General features: G+C 34.1%; 1 pseudogene; it reads left to right on the top strand.

The window, feature by feature from the left end:
• The first annotated feature begins 9,504 nt into the window (after positions 1-9,504).
• LOC137838963 (small nucleolar RNA R71) lies at positions 9,505-9,610 on the top strand (annotated as a pseudogene).
• The last annotated feature ends 11,275 nt before the right edge of the window (positions 9,611-20,885 follow it).

Here is a 20,885-nt window from a genome sequence, read left to right as displayed (position 1 = left end):
TAATACTTATAAGTGCCTATATTTTAATATGAAATATGACCTAATTAGACACTTATTACTCTCCCCAACTTAGAATCTTGTTTGTCCTCAAGAAAATGAAATGAATATATTTGAATTTAAATAGCAAACAACTTAATTCACTAAACAACAAATCAAATTAGAAACTTATGATGCTTCCAAATTCAAATATAGAAAAATATAGACACAATCAACTTCCGGGATCAAATCGAAACAAATAAATGACAATTCATCAAGGAATATCTTCTCGTAAGCTCAGAGTAAGTGTTTTTCTCTATTTTCACTAAATCATAACAAATAACAATTGCTTTTCATTTCATCTTCAAATCACAAACATATTAGAAACATGAATCCTGAGGTCTTTTCCAGGGGTTGTGATGAGGTTGGGCTTCCAAAAAATATTGATTTTTTCAGATAACAAAATGCACATCTTAAAGAATAAGAACATACATACAATCCAATTATAGAAAACATATATGTTATTTAATCACCATTTTCTTCTGAGTTCACACTTTTCCACATTTTATTTCTATCTTTTCATGATTTTCATGATGAATTTTTTATTTTTTATTTTCTATTTCTTTTTTTTTTGTTTTTTTTTTCAATAGCAATAGATTCTTCCTATTCTCAACTTTTTGAGCTTTCAACAATCAGAACCAACCATTCCCTTTTTCTATATGTATTGCATCTATGTTCTTCTTCCTTAAACATACTAAAGGGTAGGAAACTATATCATCAAAGGTTAGGGTGAAATAATAACAACAATTCTTAGCCCAAAGGGAATAAATATAAAAAATTAATTCTAATAAAATTAAGGTTGGCTATATGGCCCTAGGTTCCTAATTAAAACAAAACAAATGCCTTAATCATCTTCATGGTCTTTTATGATGTAACAAAAAATAAAAATTAAGCAACCACAACTGTCAATCCATCAGCAAAACTCTCAAAATTGTCTAAGGTTCACACACTCACTTGGTTTAATTGGCCTCATTCCTCTTTGTTTTGTCATTCTCTGTCCCAATCAATCATTCTGTTAAATTTTTATGTGTCACAATTTCAATAACATTTGAATAGGGATTCAATCAAATTTTCTTTTCTAACCTTTGTCTAATTCATCTTATTATTTAATATTTAAACACAAATTCTTTTTTTCCACAATTCAAAATTAATATTCTAGTTTTTTTTTATTTGAGAAAAATAAAACTAGAAAACAAAAAAAATAAAACTAAAATTTATTCAAGAAAAATAATTCAATACATAAAACTAACAAATAAACAAAAAAACAAAATAAGCAAAAAATAAAATAAAAAATAAACATAAAAAATACAAATAACTGAAAAGAAAAGAGAATTAGAATGATAAAACCACATTTTTGCTCAATCCTCTCTTCCTAAGCAGTCATCCAGCTTTTTGTTAAAATCTTTATCTATAGTTTTGCTGAATCTGCCCCCCCCCCCCCCCCCCCCCGAATAATAGAACTTGTCCCTAGGTCAAACTACATAAGCTGCAAAATGATTAGGAAGCATGTAGGAAGTGGGTTACCTTTGAGAAAGATTTTTTTTTTTTTGCATAAAAATTTTGCTCGAACGAGATTTTTCTTGCTTGAGCGATAATCCCTTCGAGAAAACACCATTTTTTGACGTAAAAATCGCTTGAGTGAGAATTTTCTCACTTGAGCGATAATTTCATTGTCAAACTCGCTCAAGCGAGACATATCTCACATGAGCGAGAAAATCCCGAGAGCACTCTTCTTTTCATAAATTTCTTGCTTGAGCGAGATTTAACTCGCTTGGGCGAGACTTCTTGCAAGAAAACATGATTTTGAAAAATAAAAGCAACAAAGGTAAGAAAACAACATAAAACTAAAAAGTGGACTGGGTTGCCTCCAAGTAACTGCTCGTTTAACGTCATCTAACTTGACGCTTGTTTATTTCGAGGTGGACAAGTCCCTTTGTTGCATCTTTTAGTGTGCATTCTTCCTCGTTACAAGAACATCTTTAACCACACCATAAGGATATTTGATGGATCTTTCTGCTAACTTCATCTTGGTGGGTTGAACCTCCAAATTGCCTAAATCCAGTATGGCCCTGTCCACAGATAATAAACACGGGAAGATTAAAACTTCTTGGATTCTTAGATTTTTGAAGCAAGCCTTTTTGAGTCATGATACTGCATCTAGCCTCCATCTCTCTATTTATCTCTTCAATATAGCTCTTATTCTTCATAAATCTCTCAAATGTTGAATTTTTCTTCAGATTTCCTGCCAAATAATTTCTAGGGAGCAAATTGTTAAAAAACTTTCTCTCATTCTCTTTTTTTTAAAGGAGCATGAGGATATGATAAATTTTTTTCAAGAACACCTCTCTCCTTATTTTCACTTTTTTCCTCCTCACTTCTTTTCTTCTCTCTTTCTTTTTCATCTCTCTTTCCCTCAATCTCATTTTTCTTCCCTTTTGCAACCCCTACCTCATTACCATCCCTTTCCCCTTCTATTCTACCACTTTTAGAGGCAATTTTATTGCAATGTTCTTGTGGGTTGGTTTGGGAGTTGGTTGAAAACTAGTCACTTTGTCTTTCTGCTACTTGTTTGGCCATCTGTTCCATCTAAATTGTTGAAGATGGGAGCTTTGATGTATCAAATCCTCATGAAGCCTGGAGCTGTGCTGCTTTCTAGGTTTGGGTTTAAGAGTAGGGTTTTTAGAATCTTTGTAAGATCAGTTCTTAAAGCCTGCAAAAGCTTGATTAAAACTGTTTTAAGAAACTTAGTGTTTTTCCAAGCACAGGGAAAACAACCGATTGATTTGTCGAAATAACCGGTTGTTTGTCATTTAGATGTCTGGAAGTTGTGAAACTGCTTTTTGAATCAGTTGTGTAACTTTTAACTCATTTAACCAATTGAATCGTGGTTTCAACCGGTTTTCATAACAATAATTTGAAAACCTATTTAAACTGATTCAGTTGTTCAAATCTGCCTTGAACGGTAGCTTTTCAAAGGCTATAAATATGACTTTGTTTTCAAATCAAAAAACAAGAGAGAAAATACAACGAGTATTAATTCAGATTTAAGAAAGAGATTTGATTTTAAGAAAGGATTTTAAAAAGCAAGATTGTTGTTAAGCTTTGCTGTGTGGTGACAAGTGCTGATCATAGGATTTCTTGTTCTGTAAATCCAGACACTTTCTATCCTGTTTAGTATCTTGTAATTGTTCATATTACATTCTGTTTGTATTTGAAAGCCTGTAAAGACAGAGAGTGTTCTGTCTAGAGGTGTTGTTTGTGCAAAGGGGGTGAGTAGGCTTTGTGTGATTCAAAGTCACCTCTTTGTGGTTTGGTTTGTATAATCTGTGTTTGGTTACATATTGGAATACTTAGTAGTTTGACTGAGGACTGGATGTAGCTCAATGATTGAGTGAACCAGTATCAATCCTGTGTGTAAATCTCTCTTTCCCTCAAACTCTCTAACTGTTTGATATTTCGCTACTATAAACAACCGATTAAATCGTAACTTTAACCGGTTGAAATTCTGATAACTGTTTCTGTTAGATTGTTTGATTGCCTTCCTTAAGTGTTTATCTGAGTTGTTTGTTAAGAATTCATTTTGAAGCAAGTATTTCCGAAAATCTTTGATAAAACAATTCACCCCCTATCTTGTTGAAGCCATCATTTCTAACAATTGGTATCAAGAGCTAGGTTCTTGAAAATTACTCAAGTCCTTGTTTCTATTTTCTGAAAAAAAATTCTGATGGTTGATTAAATGCCTTTTGGGGAACGTGCTTCTATAAACAAGTCACCACTGTTTTGTGGGGTTAACTACCAGTTTTGGAATGTCATAATGAAAATTTTGATACACTCAACCGATAAGGGCATTTGGTAATCAATTGAAAATGGTCCCTTTGTACCTCAAGTTAAGAAAGATGATGTTTTAGTTCATAAACCTTCATTCGAGTGGACTGAGGCAGAAAGTAAGAAAGTTAAGTTTGATTGGATAGCTAAAAACATTATAACATCTGCTCTAAGCTGTGATGAGCTTTTCAGGGTTTCACAATGCAGTTCTGCTAAAGAAATGTGGGACATTTTGGAGGTCACATATGAAGGAACAACTGATGTTAAGAGAGTTAGGAAGCATGCTCTGATTCAAGAGTATGAACTCTTCATAATGCAAAAGGGAGAAACTATTTGTGATGTGCAGAAGAGGTTTTCTCATATTGTGAATCATCTTATGAGTCTTGGTAAGAAGTTTGATGAAGAGGAGCTCAACATCAAGATACTGAAATGTCTTGATAGAACATGACAACCAAAGGTCACTGCTATCTCTGAATCAAAGGATCTCACCTCAATGACTGTGGCATCTCTGTTTGGTAAACTCAGAGAGCATGAGATTGAGATTCATAGGCTTGTTGTTCAAGAAAGTGAAGACAAGCACAACAAGAGCATAACTCTTAAAGCTAGTAAGCAACAACCAATTTCCAGTGACAGTGAAGAAGAGAACATAAGTCTGTTATCAAGAAAATTCAGCAAATTCTTGAGAAAGAGACAAGCTTCTAAAAGGTATGATTCAAAAAACCCTAGTGAATTCAATTCTAACAAGTATACTTGTTATGGCTGTGGAGAACATGGTCACATCAAAGTTTAATGTCCAAACAATGAAGTTAAAGAAAAGAGTGACTTCAAAACGGAGAAAAAGGGAAAAGCTAAGAAAGCTTATGTAGCATGGGATGACAATGATGTCTCATCCTCAAGTTCTTCAGATGATGAGGACACTTATCTTTGTCTTCTAGCATCAGTAACAAGTAGTGTGAATTCTACCTCATCAAGTAAAGGTACCACCTACTATCAATTGTTTAATGCTTTTTATGAAACTCTTGATGAAGCCAACCGATTGACACTTTCTCTCAACCGGTTGAAAGGATTAAATAACTAGTTGGAAAAAAGAGTTAAGTCTCTAGAGAAAGAGCTAAGCGAGACAAAATAAGATTTTGAAAATATGGAGTTAATCTACAAAAATTATTCTTGCAGTTGTGAGATAAAAGCTTGTGAAAATTGTGAACTTCTTGAAAAGAATATTTACTACCTTTTGAAGACCTTAGACAAGCTTACAACTGGAAAGTCCAATTTTGAAGATGTTCTAGCATCTCAAAAATATGTTTTTGGAAAAGAAGGTTTGGGTTTTTACCCTCAAAGCAAACAAAATAAAATTACTTAACCTTTTTCAAGTGTATCAGAAAAACAATCGGTTAAAAAATTGTTTCAACCAGTTGTTACATGCTTCTACTCCATGAAGAAAGGTCATTCTGTCAGGCACTGCAGGTTTCATAAAACTCTTGTACCTAAGGGCATCTTTAAGTGGATTCCTAGATGCGTTACTGGTTCAAAAGATAATTCTAACACTGAAGGTCCCAAATTCTTCAAGGGATCAAATCTTGTAATTTGACAAAGTTTTGTTTTGCATATTTCTGATTCTTTCTGAAAAGGTTCAGCAAAGACTGGCTCTCTGTACATGTCAACATGCCAAGATCTAATGCTGATTTCTTGAACTTTCTGTAATTAGGAAATATGAAATATGAGAATAAAAGTCTTATTCCTTGTTGAGAACAATTGATACTTGAATTCAAATCCAATGTTATTCTTTATGTCTCAATATGTAATTACTGTGTGCTCCACCTATTCCTCAAACTTTTGATATCTTGTTAACATGGTAAGTAATATAAATTGTATGCAGCATATGAAATTAAAATTTTGTTTCAAAACAGAAATTCAACCAATTATTTTCTATCTGACAATCACTGGGCAAATCTATTTTTAAATGTTAAAAATTATGATTTATAATTATGTTTAACCTAGTGATGTGTGTGGTAAAAATTGTATTAATTGAATGTTTGAATATTGTTTACCTTTGTTACATCTGCTATTAATAGATCAGATTCCTTCAAATCTTGAAAATCAAAACTGCCTTTAATGCTTAGTCAAAATCACATGTGAATCTGTACCTTTCTGTTTTGTCTGACACTGTCAGCTTTATGGTTCAAGATTTGATTCGTTTTCTGTGTTGAATACAACCAGCCTTGACCAGGTTTTTTAGCTATAAAATAAGTGCATACAATTGCAGTATTCTTTCACACATAGAATTTATTTTTCTTTTCTTCTCTGTTTTGAGCTTTTTCTACAGTGTGCCAAAGTTGTTTCTGATTTGAGCAATGGCTGGAACTCCTCCCTCAGCAAAGAGAATGAAGTCCAGGGATGTTAAGAGCAGTGGAAAACTTGAAGGATGTTTTCAGGTGATGTTGGTCTCATAAACAAGTATCTACTTGAGACAAGTAGAAAGAGTGTGAACACACCCAAAATGGTCTCTTTCACTTGGATGAAGCAGCAAAAGCTGGACTCTGTAAGAAGTATTCTCAAGGAACAAAAATTGAAAAGATTCCTAGAGCTTACTGGAAACACATATCCAGATTTGGTGAAGGTATTTTACACTAACCTTCATTTTGATGGTGACTCACTTGTTTCATATGTCAAAGGTGTAGAGATGGTCATCACAAGTGATGTATGAGCTGCTGTGACTGGACTTAAATCTTCTGGACTAAGAATCAATAGGGGAAACCTTGGAGTAGTGGAAGATTTCAATAAAATCCAGTTTTACAAAGGTTGTCTCAAGAATCCCCACTCCAAAGAGAGGAATTTTTCAGTTGGTGGACTAAAGCTTGATGAAAGGCTTATGGCTTTCATAGTTTCATGGATTCTCACACCTAAGGGGAGCAACCATTCAACCCTATCTGAAGAAGATCTCCTTTTGATCTACTGTATCATGAATAAAGTAAAGATCAACTAGATTCACACAATCAAAGAGCACATGCAAAAACCCCTGAGGTTATGTGACTTTCATTATCCCTATGCCATTTTGATTTCTAAGTTTCTTCATTATTTTGAAGTGAACATAGAAGGAGAACTAGCTGAGGTAATCAAGCCCTCAAGTGAAATCAACAGTGGATCCCTTAGTAAGATGGGATTTACTAAGATTGATGGAAGATGGGTGAGCAAAGATAGTGATCAAGTTGGTCCGAGTGGAACAAATGAAGGTGATGAACCTGAGGAGACAACAATGCAAGATGAACCTGTTGTTGAAACTCAAGAAGATTATCACAATGACATCAATATAGGTGAAAGAATGCCTAGCATGTCATCCTTTGAAAGATTGATGATCAATCGTATGGACACCTTTGTTGACAATCAAAGGAACCTTTACGATATGTGTGAGTTAAGGTTCAGCAACATGGATACACGCTTTTCAACACTGGATGAGCAAATTGAGGAAGTTCAAAGACAGATTCTGGAACTGCAATTTCAAAGGGAGGATAGCCCTTCATTCTAGCTTAATTGTTGTTAAATTTTATTTTATTTTTCCTTATATTGTTTTAAATCCTACCATTTGTCTATTTGATGAGACCAATAGAGGGAGAAATGTTGTTGGGATTTGTAATTTTCTTAATTGTGATTTTTACTGTTTTTGAACATTGTTATTATAAACTATTTTAACTGGTTTAAATTTGAAGAATGTTAATCTGTTAGTTCTGGTTTACAGAATTTTCACCGGTTATATCTGCGAAATAACCGACTGTTCTTATAAATTTCTTGTATGATGGCTAGTTTCTCATCTGATTGTGGTTGATGTTCCTTTTGGAAATCACCTAGTGAGAACTGGTGTATGCTATATATCTGTCTTGGATTAGATTACCCTGTGTTTGTTCAATGAATGAAGGACTCAACAGATTCTAAACAAAGAACATTCCTAAAAGCATCCCAAGGATTTGTCTCCATCAAATAGGGGAAGAATGTTGAAGATGGGAGCTTTGATGTATCAAACCCTCATGAAGCCTGGAGCTGTGCTACTTTCTAGGTTTGGGTTTAAGTGTAGGGTGTTTAGAATCTTTGTAAGATTAGCTCTTAAAGCCTACACAAAGCTTGATTAAAATTGTTTTAAGAAACTAAGTGTTTTTCCAAGCAAAGGGAAAACAACCGATTGATTTATCGAAATAACCGGTTGTTAGTCACTTAGCTGTCTGGAAGTTGTGAAACTACTTTTTGAATCACTTGTGTAACTGTTCGACTCATTCAACCGATTGAATAGTGGTTTCAACCGGTTAAATGTGTGTTTTCATAACAGTATTTTGAAAACCTGTTTAAATTGATTCAGTTGTTCAAATCTGCCTTGAACGGTAGCTTTTCAAAGGATTGATTTAGATTTAAGAAAGAGATTTGATTTTAAGAAAGGATTTTAAAAAGCAAGATTGTTGTTAAGCTTTGTTGTGTGGTGACAAGTGCTGATCATAGGATTTCTGGTTCTGTAAATCCAGATACTTTCTATCCTGTTTAGTATCTTGTAATTGTTCATATTACATTCTGTTTGTATTTGAAAGCCTGTAAAGACAGAGGGTGTTCTGTCTAGAGGTGTTGTTTGTGCAAAGGGGGTGAGTAGGCTTTGTGTGATTCAAAGTCACCTCTTTATGGTTTGGTTTGTATAATCTGTGTTTGGTTACATAGTGGAATACTCAGTAGTTTGACTGAGGATTGGATGTAGCTCAATGATTGAGTGAACCAGTATAAATCCTGTGTGTAAATCTCTCTTTCCCTCAAACTCTCTAACTGTTTGATATTTCGCTACTATAAACAACCGATTAAATCGTAACTTTAACCGGTTGAAATTCTGATAACTGTTTCTGTTAGATTGTTTGATTGCCTTCCTTAAGTGTTTATCTGAGTTGTTTGTTAAGAATTCATTTTGAAGCAAGTATTTCCGAAAATCTTTGATAAAATAATTCACCCCCTATCTTGTTGAAGCCATCATTTCTAACATAAACATCTATATTTATGGTTGTCGCCATATTATTCTCGTGACTAGCCATAATAGCTTTCATGAATTTCTCCGAGGTATCTTCCGATTTATTTAGTTTTTCAGTATCTAAAGGATATAGGGGTTGTTGTTGTTGGAAAAGGACCTTGCATATTGGATGAACGATAATCTTGATTCCATCCAAAATTTTGATGTTTATTGCTTCTCCAACCTTGAGAATAATTACTATCGTTGGAGAAACTACCTTGCCTTCCCTGATCACCCATTTAATTTACTTTTACTTCAGATGAGTTGTTATGATAGAAACAGTGACCATTATGATGATCACCTCCACAAAAATCACACATCATCGGTTGACTCTGACTTTGATATGAATGAACAACATGTAATTGGGGCAATTTAGACATTTGTACGGTTAGTTGCTCAATCTGCTTGTGAGAATTTTATTTTGAGACAAGAGTTTCTGAATATCTTGTCTATCATGTGGGGCTTGATAATCAGTTAATGTCAATGCATCAATAATCCTTGTTGCTTGTTCTACATCAAAAGCCATCATTGTGTCGCCAGCTGCAGCATCTAGGAACATTTGTATATCAAATTCGAGACCATTAAGAAATATACTCAGTTGAGCAATATCTTCAAACCCATGATTTGGGAACTTTCTCAATATCGTCTTAAATCTTTCCCATGTCTCACAGAAGACCTCATATGCTCCTTGTCCGAACATAGAGATTTCAGACTTTGCTTTTATGTAGCGAGAGATTGGAAAAAATCTTTACAAATTTTTTTCCTCTACATCTTCCCAGCTAGTGAGGCTCTGATTTGAAAGTGATTTGAGTCATTCCTTAGCCTTTCCTGCCAATGAAAAAGGAAACAAGCGCATATAAACAATTTCAATATCAGCTTATAGAAAACTCATTGTTCCCACCAATTCATAAAATGTGTCCAAATGTGAATATGGATCCTCATGTTCCATTGCTGTAAATTCATAGGCACTTATGAGAGTGAGAAAATCGGGATCTATTTTCAAGGCCTTGGCAATAACAGGTATTGCAATACTAGAAAAATGTCTTGACCATTGGTACATGACATAATCTCCAAGTGTCCTCATAGGAGGTGATGCTTGTTCTTCTACCATGTTGCGTGGGGAAAAATAGAGTATTTTATTTTCAAAAATTTAATAAACAATAATTTAAATAACTAACTAAAATAAAATCAATAACTGGCTAAACTACAAATTAAAACTTAAAAATAAAATAAAACACTAAAATGACGCTAAGAGAAAAGAAATAACAAAAATATGAATAAAATAAAAACTAAAGACAAGATAAAAGAAAACAATAAAAACAACAACAAAATGAATAAATAAAATTATAAAACAAAAATAAATAAAAACTTAAAAATACAATATAATAAAGTACTTGAAATAACAAATAAATACTAAGAGTAAAACAAAAACAAAATAAAACAGAAAATTATAACTGTAAAAAAAGTAAGTAAAATAATTTAAAGATAACTATGTAAACTTAAGTAAAAATAAAATATAACAAAACAAAATCAAAATCAAAATAAAATAAAATAAATACCGTAAAGAAAAAAAATCCTTTTAAAACAACAAATCTATAAATTAAAATCAAATCAAATTTGTAATAAAATAAAATAAACAAAAATAAAAACAAATCAAAAAAATTAAAATATTCACAATATTTAGGAAACTATGCTAAAAAACTCAAACATGTTCTCCCGCAACGACGCCAAAAACTTGAGGACTTTTTACGACAAGTGTACCGTATTGTCAGAAGTAATAATTTGTTCCTAAGAACGAATATTGATCTCACAAAGAACAATGAATTATCAAGTACAATAATCGCTAAATATAAAAAAAAACAATTAAAAGTGCGTTGAAATTTGTTGTGTTGGCAATGATCAATAAGAAAACAGACAAAGAATCGGTTGCTTCAAGTTGGAAAAATAGGGATTAGGTTTCATCTATCCCACTCTTACGTATTTTGATTAGCATGTTAACATTATGTTCTTTGATTGAAATTTATGTATGAATAAAATTCATTTATATCGATTCCTTGCATATAAAATTCTTAAGAATGTTCCCTAAATATCGATCCCTCACATAGTTATAAGAACAACTTAGAAAATAACAATTAATATTTCAAGTTTATTCCTAGCACTCAAATATATTAAGTATTGTTGTTTAGGTCAGAATCCTAAAAATACTTCCCAGCCAGATTTAAGATCCTCAAACATGTCACAAATATTTAAAAGCAAAACAACAATACCAATAATCAATCAAGAACATAATATTATATCATAATTAAATATCACCTCAATACATAAGGGTTTCAAGAGATCACTCTCAATCTCAAAAGGTATAATTAGCCACACATACTTCTAACACCTTCCATTCTTCCAATTGGTTACAATTTACTCAATGGTATTTTCCTCTCAATCTGTGATATGATTCCAATAACAAGATATAGATGATTCTTTGACATTTTATGGAATCAACTTGAGTTGGAGATTGAATAGGCACTTTTATAGAAATGGATCAATGTTCTATGTTTCAAGAACTCACCAAAACTTGTGCCAAACACCAAAGCTCACATGGAAGACCCATTTCTTGCCAATTGAACCGATTAAAAGAGGTAAGAAACCAAATGAACCGTTTAAATTGCTTAGAAATTGAAATGCACCGAACAAATAAATAGGAAATGAAGAAGAACCAATTGAATCCAGCAAAAGAGAATATGAACCGAACAAAACATGAACAAAAGCTAAAGCACCGAATGAAATTGCAAGAAAAGAACCTAAGACATGTTTAGGAGTTCAAATAGACACGGAAATGGAATGAGAAAATGGAGAAGAGAGAAAACTTATGTGGTTGTAGTTCTTGGTTGATGAACACGCCACTTGAAGTGTGAATGCTCCAAGATAAGTGTGCAATGCCGCCACTTGAGAGAACCAAGGCATTCAAGATGAGACTAGGAAGAGGAGAAGACAAGTTCTCACTACACTTAATCACCAATTTGGGAGAGTTTTGATACTACAAATTCCAATTCTGAATTATGAAGGACCCAAGCCTTCCTTTTATAGGAGCAAGGGTCGGTCATTAGCTTTACAAAGCTTGTATCCTAAGCTACTCAAGTCTCCTAAGCTACCGCCTCTCCTAAGCTAACGCCTAAGCTTCTAGAATTTTCTAAGCTAAAGCCTAAAGATGCTTTTACAAAAGAGGTGTCTAATGTTTCCCTCTAAGCACCTTCCTAAAGACTATGTATTTAAACATTCTACTTCTATACAAGAGACACTATAAAAAGAGAAAACAATCTACCACTACTTCCTAATTCCTTAAACTTGCTCCTTATAAGCCTTTGAGGTAAGGTAGTGTCTCCTTGAGCTTCTTCAACTTCGGCCTCTACCTCCTTTTGTCCTTGATCTTCGGCCTCTATTTCCTCTTGAGCTTGATCTCCATCATACTCCCCGAGTTGGAGAGAATTTGACCACAAATTCTAGAGACCTACTGAAAAAGGAGTTAGATCATTGATATTAAATGTATGACTACCAAGGTATGTATCAGGCATATCTAACTCATAAGCATTGTCATTAATCCTCTTTAGGACTTGAAAAGGTCCATCACCACGAGGCATTAGTTTGGACTTCCTTTGAGTAGGAAAACGATCTTTCCTCAAGTGAAGCCAAATCCAATCACCTGCATCAAATAACAATGCTTTTCTCCTTTTATTGGCAAGTTCAGCATACTTGCCAACCTTCTTCTCAATTCTCAACTTGATGTCTTTATGCAAATTTTTCAGAAAAAGAAGCCTTTTCATCCCCATCTTTGCACAAGACATCATCAAGTATGGGAATAAGAAGAAGATCAAGAGGTGTTAAGGGATTAAACCCATAGACAACCTCAAAAGGAGAATGTGAGGTGGTAGAATTTACTACACGATTATAAGCAAATTCAACATGGGGTAGTAAATTCTCCCACACTCTAGGATTCCCGGAAATAACGCATCGCAACATTTGTCCCAAAGTTCTATTTACCACTTCAGTTTGACCATCGATTTGTGGGTGACAAGTGGTAGAAAATAAAAGTTTAGTACCAAGCTTACCCCACAAGGTCTTCCAAAAGTGACTCAAGAACTTGGAATCCCTATCGGACACAATAGTTCTAGGAATCCCATGCAAACGAACCACTTTTTGAAAGAAGAGGTTTGCAATATGACATGCATCATCCACTTTGTGGCAAGGAATAAAGTGAGCCATCTTTGAAAAACGATCCACTACCACAAAAATGGAATCCTTTCCCTTTGATGTCTTGGGTAATCCTAAGATGAAATCCATAGAAATGTCAACCCAAGGCATTGAAGGAATAGGAAGAGGAGTATATAAACCATGGGGATGCAATCTAGATTTAGCTTTGTGGCAAGCTATGCATTTTTCACACAAACTATGAACATGTTTATGCATATGAGGCCAATAGAAATGTTCATGCAACACATCCAAAGTTTTTGCAACCCCAAAGTGACCCATTAATCCTCCCTCATGTGCTTCTCTAACAAGAGATAATCTAATGGAGCTTTGAGGAACACAAAGACGTTTTCCTTTAAAGAGAAAGCCATCTTGGATAAAAAAATCTGTGTCCTCCTTTGATACACTCTTGATAGATAAGAGAAAAATCAAATTCATCATGATGAAGATCCTTAATGTGATCAAAGCCAAAAAATTGAGAACCCAAAAGATTTAGCAAGGCATAGCGTCTAGAAAGTGCATCGGCCACAACATTATTTTTGCCTTGCTTATGCTTGATCACATAAGGAAATTGCTCAAGGAATTCCACCCACTTAGCATGCCTCTTGTTAAATTTGTTTTGGCTTTTCAAATATTTAAGAGATTCATGATCACTATGAATCACAAACTCTTTAGGAAAAAGATAATGTTGTCAAGTAAACAAAGCTCTAACAAGTGCATATAATTCTTTATAATAAGTGGAATAGTTGAGAGGACTTCCTTTCAATTTCTCACTAAAATAAGCTATGGGGTGGCCCTCTTGAAGGAGAACAGCCCCAATGCCTATACTTGAAGCATCACACTCAATCTCACATGTTTTAGTGAAATTAGGAAGGGCTAAAATGGAAGCATTAGTCAATTTTTCTTTCAAAACATCAAAAGCATTTTGTTGTGCTTCTCCCCATTTAAAAACCACATCCTTTTTCACTATATCATTGAGAGGTGCAGCTATGGTACCAAAGTTGGGTACAAATCTTCTATAAAAAGAAGCAAGACCATGAAAACTTCGGACCTCATTCACATTTGTAGGTGTAGGCCAATTTTGAATGGCCACAACCTTAGCTTGATCCACATGGACCCCTTTACTACTCACAACAAACCCTAGGAATTCTATATGATCAAGTGCAAACATACATTTAGCAAGGTTAGCATACAAATGTTCCTTCCTAAGGGTTTCCAAGACTTGTCTAACATGCATCCCATGGTCATACAAAGACAAGCTATAAATGAGTATATCATCAAAATAAACAACAACAAACTTGCCAATGAATGGTCTTAAAACATGATGCATGAGGCGCATGAAAGTACTAGGAGCATTAGTTAAGCCAAAGGGCATAACTAACCACTCATATAAACCAAAGTTGGTCTTAAAAGCCATCTTCCATTCATCACCCGGTTTTATACGGATTTGATTGTAGCCACTTTTAAGATCAATCTTTGTAAAAAAATTTGAACCATGCAATTCATCCAACAAATCATCAAGCCTAGGTATGAGATGCCTATACTTAATTGTGATGTTATTTATAGCCCTACAATCCGAACACATCCTCCATGTGCCATCTTTCTTAGGGACAAGGATAATAGGCATAGCACAAGGGCTCATGCTATCTTGAACCCAACCTTTAGCAATTAAATCATCAACTTGTTGGCGAATTTCCTTAGTCTCACTTGGATTTGTCCTATAGGCCGGACGATTGGGTAAAGAAGATCCCGGAATTAAATCAATTTGGTGCTCAATCCCTCTCAAAGGTGGAAGGCCTTTTGGAGGATCTTGAAACACATCATGAAACTCTTTTACCAAATTATCCAAACAATGAGGACTATCTACAAGTGGTTCTAACTTATGAGGTCTAGGAATAGCTAAGAAGATAGGATTGTGAGGCACTATATCCCTTTGGACCTCATGCCTAGAAATGAAAAGCGAATGCTTATGACTCTTTTCTTTTTCACTCTCCTTCTTTTTCTTCATAAGAATTTGGTCCTCATGGACTTCTCTAGGAGAGAGAGATTTTAAAATGACCTTGTGACCATGGAAATCAAAAGAAAGTTTATTTGTAAAACCATCATGAAAAACTTTTCTATCATATTGCCAAGGCCTTCCCAAAAGAACATGGGTGGTTTCCATGGGCACAACATCACATAATACCTCATCTTTGTATTTTCCAATAGAAAAATGAATGAGGACTTGTTTATTCACAATGATTTCGCCTACTTCACTAAACCATTGCAATTTGTAGGGCTTTGTATGAGAGATAGTAGGCAATCCAAGCTTATCTACTACTCTTGTACTGGCCACATTAGCACAACTTCCCCCATCCACTATTAAAGAACAAATGTTGTTTTGAATAAGACATCTTGTATGGAAAATATTTTCCCTTTGACTTTCATCAAAAGGTTGTAAAACTTGTCCAAGAAGTCTTCTCACAGCCAACAAATCTCCTTCAAGTGGACTCTCACTCTCATGCTCACTGGATGATCTAGAATGTGGAGAATGCCTAGGTGAATCTGAATCATGCTCACTCATCACAATGCCATTATGCACAAACATATTCCTCTTAGAAGGACAATTAGCCGCAATGTGACCATAACCCATACACTTAAAGCATTTCTTACTAGACGATTTAATTGGAGATTTAGGAGTAGAAGTAGAAGGCTTAGATTCCTTAGGTTTGAAAGAAGAATCTTTAGAAGGAAATTTTGAAAAAGACTTTTTATTTTTCCAAGTATTGTTGTAGTAACCATCATTAGGAGCATTTTTAAAAGCATTTTTCTTTGCAAGTTGGGCTTCCACCTTCATTGCAAGATGAACCAAAGAACCCAATGATGAATACTATTGAAGCTTAACAATATCTTGAATATCCTTCCTTAGACCACTCACAAACCTAGCTATCATAGCTTCATCACTCTCATGCATATCTACCTTAAGCAAAAGCGTTTCTAATTCTTTGTAATAAGCATCCACACTTAGCGTGCCTTGTTGAAACCGTTGGAGCTTCAACATGAGGTCTTTCCTAAAGTGTGGTGGCACAAATCTAAGGCGCATGCGTTGCTTTATAGTGTTCCAAGAGTCCACGAGAGGACCCTTGTTATAGATAATGTCCTTTACAACACTATGCCACCATTTCATGGCATAATCAATGAATTCTAAGGAGGCTATCTTAACTTTGTGGTCTTCATGGACCTCATGGACATCAAAGATTTGTTCACATTTAGCCTCCCAATCTAAGTACACATTAGGATCACTATCACCACTAAAACTAGGAACTTTTACAAAAGGAATTTTAGACTTGGCTTCTTGGTGATATGCATCTTCACAGTTATGTCTTTCTCCATGAGCGTGAGGTCTATATCCATGAAAATGGTGATGATGTCTCCTTCTTCTATGTTCCTCTTCACGGCCATGATCATTGGAAGAACCTCTAGATGAAGGTCTATGAGAATGATGTTCTTCATTGATAGAATGAGAGGACCTAGGTTGCTTCATTTCAAGTTTTTGTAATCTTTCCTCCAACTTTCTTATAGCTTCATCTTTGAGATTAATGGTTCGATTTGCCTTTTTTTAATTCAACAAGAACAGAAGCTTTGCTAGGAGAATGCTGTTTGGAAGAATCACTGCTGGAATATGAAGCCATTTATAAAAGAAAAACAGCAAACAAAATAGCACACAAATGTTAAGAAACAATGTTAGCAACACAAAATTTAAAACAAATGCCGAAGTGAAGTGTCACTTAAAAACACTCCAAAGAAAGAATACTCCCCTTTACCAATCTGAACTTGAGGCCTTTAGTAACCTCAAATGAAAGATGTCAAAGCAAGAGCACACAATCTCAAAGCTAATCACCACAAAACCAAAGAAACAATAAAAGACAAACAAGAAAAGGCTATAACAAAAGGAATACAAGATGTATGACAAACTCAAAGAGTAATGAAGAAAAGACAAGCAAGAAAATAAGGTACTCAATGAAAAAGAAGGCACACAAAAGAGACCTAAAGAAAAGCACTAGAGTAGATGAAAAAAAAAAACAAAAAGAGAACTACTGGAAAATATTTTTGTGCAAACTGTGCTTGATGTTCACCGATTCATCTGGAATGATATAAAGCGAACTGGATAAGGAAATTGTAACCACAGAAAATTCAAGATCTTAGCTCAACAATGGCACTGAAATTACGCAAAAACAGTAAGCCAATTAATTGAGATAAATTTTCTAAAATCACTGCCAGATTACCATATTTTTTTCGGCAGAATTACACACTTTTTGTTTTTGATTTATCATTTTTTTTGTACTTTGAATTTTGATGTACTTTTTTCTACTTTTTTATAACACTTTGACGAACACAAATCCAAATTTCAGAAATTTCCAGTAAGTAAATCAATTGCAATAAGGCGAAACAGTCAGCACATTTGCATGAAAACAGAGGAATCCTAATAGGAATGAAAAACAAAATTAAGAACTAGCAAAGACATAATGGAAATGATGTGTAAGAACTTGTATAGGTCTAAAATACAAGTATGAACTCAATACTAAAAAGAAAATGCATCAAAGGATCAAGAATCAAACACAAAAAATTGTTCTTAACACAAAACAAGAAACAAAAATTACAACAACAGGACTACAAAGAAGTGATGACATTCTTGGAAAAACATGACTATGACAAAACTTATAAGGATTCAAAAATTAAAATGACACAAACACAATGTAATATCAAAAAGAAAACAGCAAGAAAACTAAAAAATAACTAAAAACAGAAAGGAAACAACAAGAATATAGAGTTCTTGAATTAAAAGTGCAACACAACTCAAAACACAAAGAAGAAGAAACCTAAACTCATGATACCACATGATATGATTCCAATAGCAAAATATAGATGATTCTTTGACATTTTATGGAATCAACTTGAGTTGGAGATTGAATAGGCACTTTTATAGAAATGAATCAATGTTCTATGTTTCAAGAACTCACCAAAACTTGTGCCAAACACCAAAGCTCACATGGAAGACCCATTTCTTGCCAATTGAACCGATTAAAAGAGGTAAAAAACCAAATGAACCGTTTAAATTGCTTAGAAATTGAAATGCACCGAACAAATAAATAGGAAATGAAGAAGAACCAATTGAATCCAGCAAAAGAGAATATGAACTGAACAAAACATGAACAAAAGCTAAAGCACCGAATGAAATTGCAAGAAAAGAATCTAAGACATGTTTAGGAGTTCAAATAGGCACAGAAATGGAAGGAGAAGATGGAGAAGAAAGAAGACTTATGTGGTTGTAGTTCTTGGTTGATGAACACGCCACTTGAAGTGTGAATGCTCCAAGATAAGTGTGCAATGCCGCCACTTGAGATAACCAAGGCACTCAAGATGAGACTAGGAAGAGGAGAAGACAGGTTCTCACTACACTCAATCACCAATTTGGGAGAGTTTTGATACTACAAATTCCAATTCTGAATTATGAAGGACCCAAGCCCTCCTTTTATAGGAGCAAGGGTCGGTCATTAGCTTTACAAAGCTTGTATCCTAAGCTACTCAAAAGTCTCCTAAGCTACCGCCTCTCCTAAGCTAATGCCTAAGCTTCTAGAATTTTCTAAGCTAAAGCCTAAAGATGCTTTTACAAAAGAGGTGTCTAATGTTTCCCTCTAAGCACCTTCCTAAAGACTATGTATTTAAACATTCTACTTTTTATACAAGAGACACTATAAAAAGAGAAAACAATCTACCACTACTTCCTAATTCCTTAAACTTGCTCCTTGTAAGCCTTTGAGGTAAGGTACTGTCTCCTTGAGCTTCTTCAACTTCGGCCTCTACCTCCTTTTGTCCTTGATCTTCGGCCTCTATTTCCTCTTGAGCTTGATCTCCATCAATCTAGCACACTAGGGTTGTGCCTCTAGCCCCTATTTAACCTAATTTGCTAGGGTTATGTGACTTCATGCGTCGCGCTCATGGGCTTAATGATAAAAACATAAAAATAGCTCAATTAATTTGTCGCATTCTCAGTTTTGAGTTTGACTCTTTTTTTTTCTCTCTTTTGTGCGTTCTGGGCCTTCCAACTTTCTTCTTTTAGCATATATCATTCTTCTTTAGTTCAAATCTTCATTCTTCCCTAGAAACCTGCAATTAACAACAAATTTGAGAATAAAATGCTTTTATTCAATTAAAGATCATAAAAAATGTAAAAAGGTATAAATTCATAAATTAGGGATTATTTTATATGTAAATTAGCAATTAATACTCATAAGTTCCTATATTTTAATATGAATTATTACGGAAATTAGGAACTTATCACTCTTCCCCCTCCAAGTGGTGTGACACCTTCATCATCCTAAGCTTCTCTTTCCTTTCATCTTTTTATTTTCCATTCTTTTATGTTCTTGTGTTCATCTTTTTCTATTCAGTTTACATCTTCTTTCTTTCCCTTATATGCTATTTATTTTCGCACCTTTTCATCATGAACACCATATAATTGTGTTTTTTCTTTGTCCTCTAGAAGTGAACCTTCACACTTACTTAACCACATGATTACGTTGGTGTCCAGTGGGAATCTTCTTTGGGTTTCTCACCATATTCTACTTAAAATTAAAAACCATAAACAAAGTGCAACCCATAAAATGTGCAATCTTAAAATCAACTCACATCATGTTGTGATGTAATTCTTCTTAAATGTTGACTGGAGTTTGATGGAAGGTAACATAAGACTTGTAGATTTGTGGAGGAAGCACCGAATGGTCATGGAAGTTCTCGGTTTGGGTATGAGTTTTAAAAGGTGTAAGGGTTAAGGAAGATATTAGGTCAATTTCCTTGAGTTTCTAAGAATGCAAGAAACATCATAGAAAGAGACTTGGATAAAATTTGTTGAGAATTTCATAAACATGATTTCATATATCAAGCAAGTCTGAAAATTACAAGAGGGAAGTCTCTTATTTATAATCTAAAAGACTCCTAAAAATGACTAGTGAGTTCTCAAAATACTCTCCACTCCTAACATGCCATGTGGCAATCCTATGGATATAAAACTCTCCATTCCTAACTTCTCACTTTTTACAAGAGGCTCTCCCTTCCTAGCTTGCCATGTGGCAATTCTATTTACAAAAAGCTCTCCAATCATAGCTTGCCATGTGTCTTTGAGTGATTTGGAGAATCGTGGAAGGAGGCGTCTAGCTTCTTAAGGAGCCAACATGCAAAGCCAAAGGCGTCAAAGGAAGGTAGTCTTGCTTGGAGAGAATGATATTCTTATTTTAAAGTTGGCTCAAGAAATACAAAGCCAAAAAATATTATTCTATAATTTACAGTTTATACAAAAAAAATTAAGGTGGATACTATTTATGAAGAATTTTTCCAAGTTAAACTTTTGCTCTTAGTTGAGAAGAATGATGACTTTAGTAAAGATGGTCCTCCATTAGACTTCCCTCCTTAGAAAAAGATATGACCTTAGATGTAACTCCTTTTTATCATTTAGCCACCATGATAAAAAAATTCAGCATATTCCTCGAGGTTCAAAGATCCACATGAAGAAAATTGGAAACATGAGAAGAATACAAAGAAGTAAAAGTTTTCTTTTTTTTATTTTGAAGAAAATTGGAAACATGAGAAGAATACAAAGAAGTAAAATTTTTCTTTTTTTTTTTATTTTGAAAATCTTTTTTAAGATATGACGTAGGAGTATAAAAAGAAGTACCTCTCTCAAAAGAAGATTGTAACATGCGAAAAGGTTTGGTTGAGA

This window comes from Phaseolus vulgaris, chromosome 4, assembly GCF_051622355.1.
Source record: "Phaseolus vulgaris cultivar YP4 chromosome 4, ASM5162235v1, whole genome shotgun sequence".
Lineage (NCBI taxonomy): Eukaryota > Viridiplantae > Streptophyta > Magnoliopsida > Fabales > Fabaceae > Phaseolus > Phaseolus vulgaris.
Note: the sequence above shows the minus strand (reverse complement) of the source record. Positions and strands in the feature narration are given on the sequence as shown.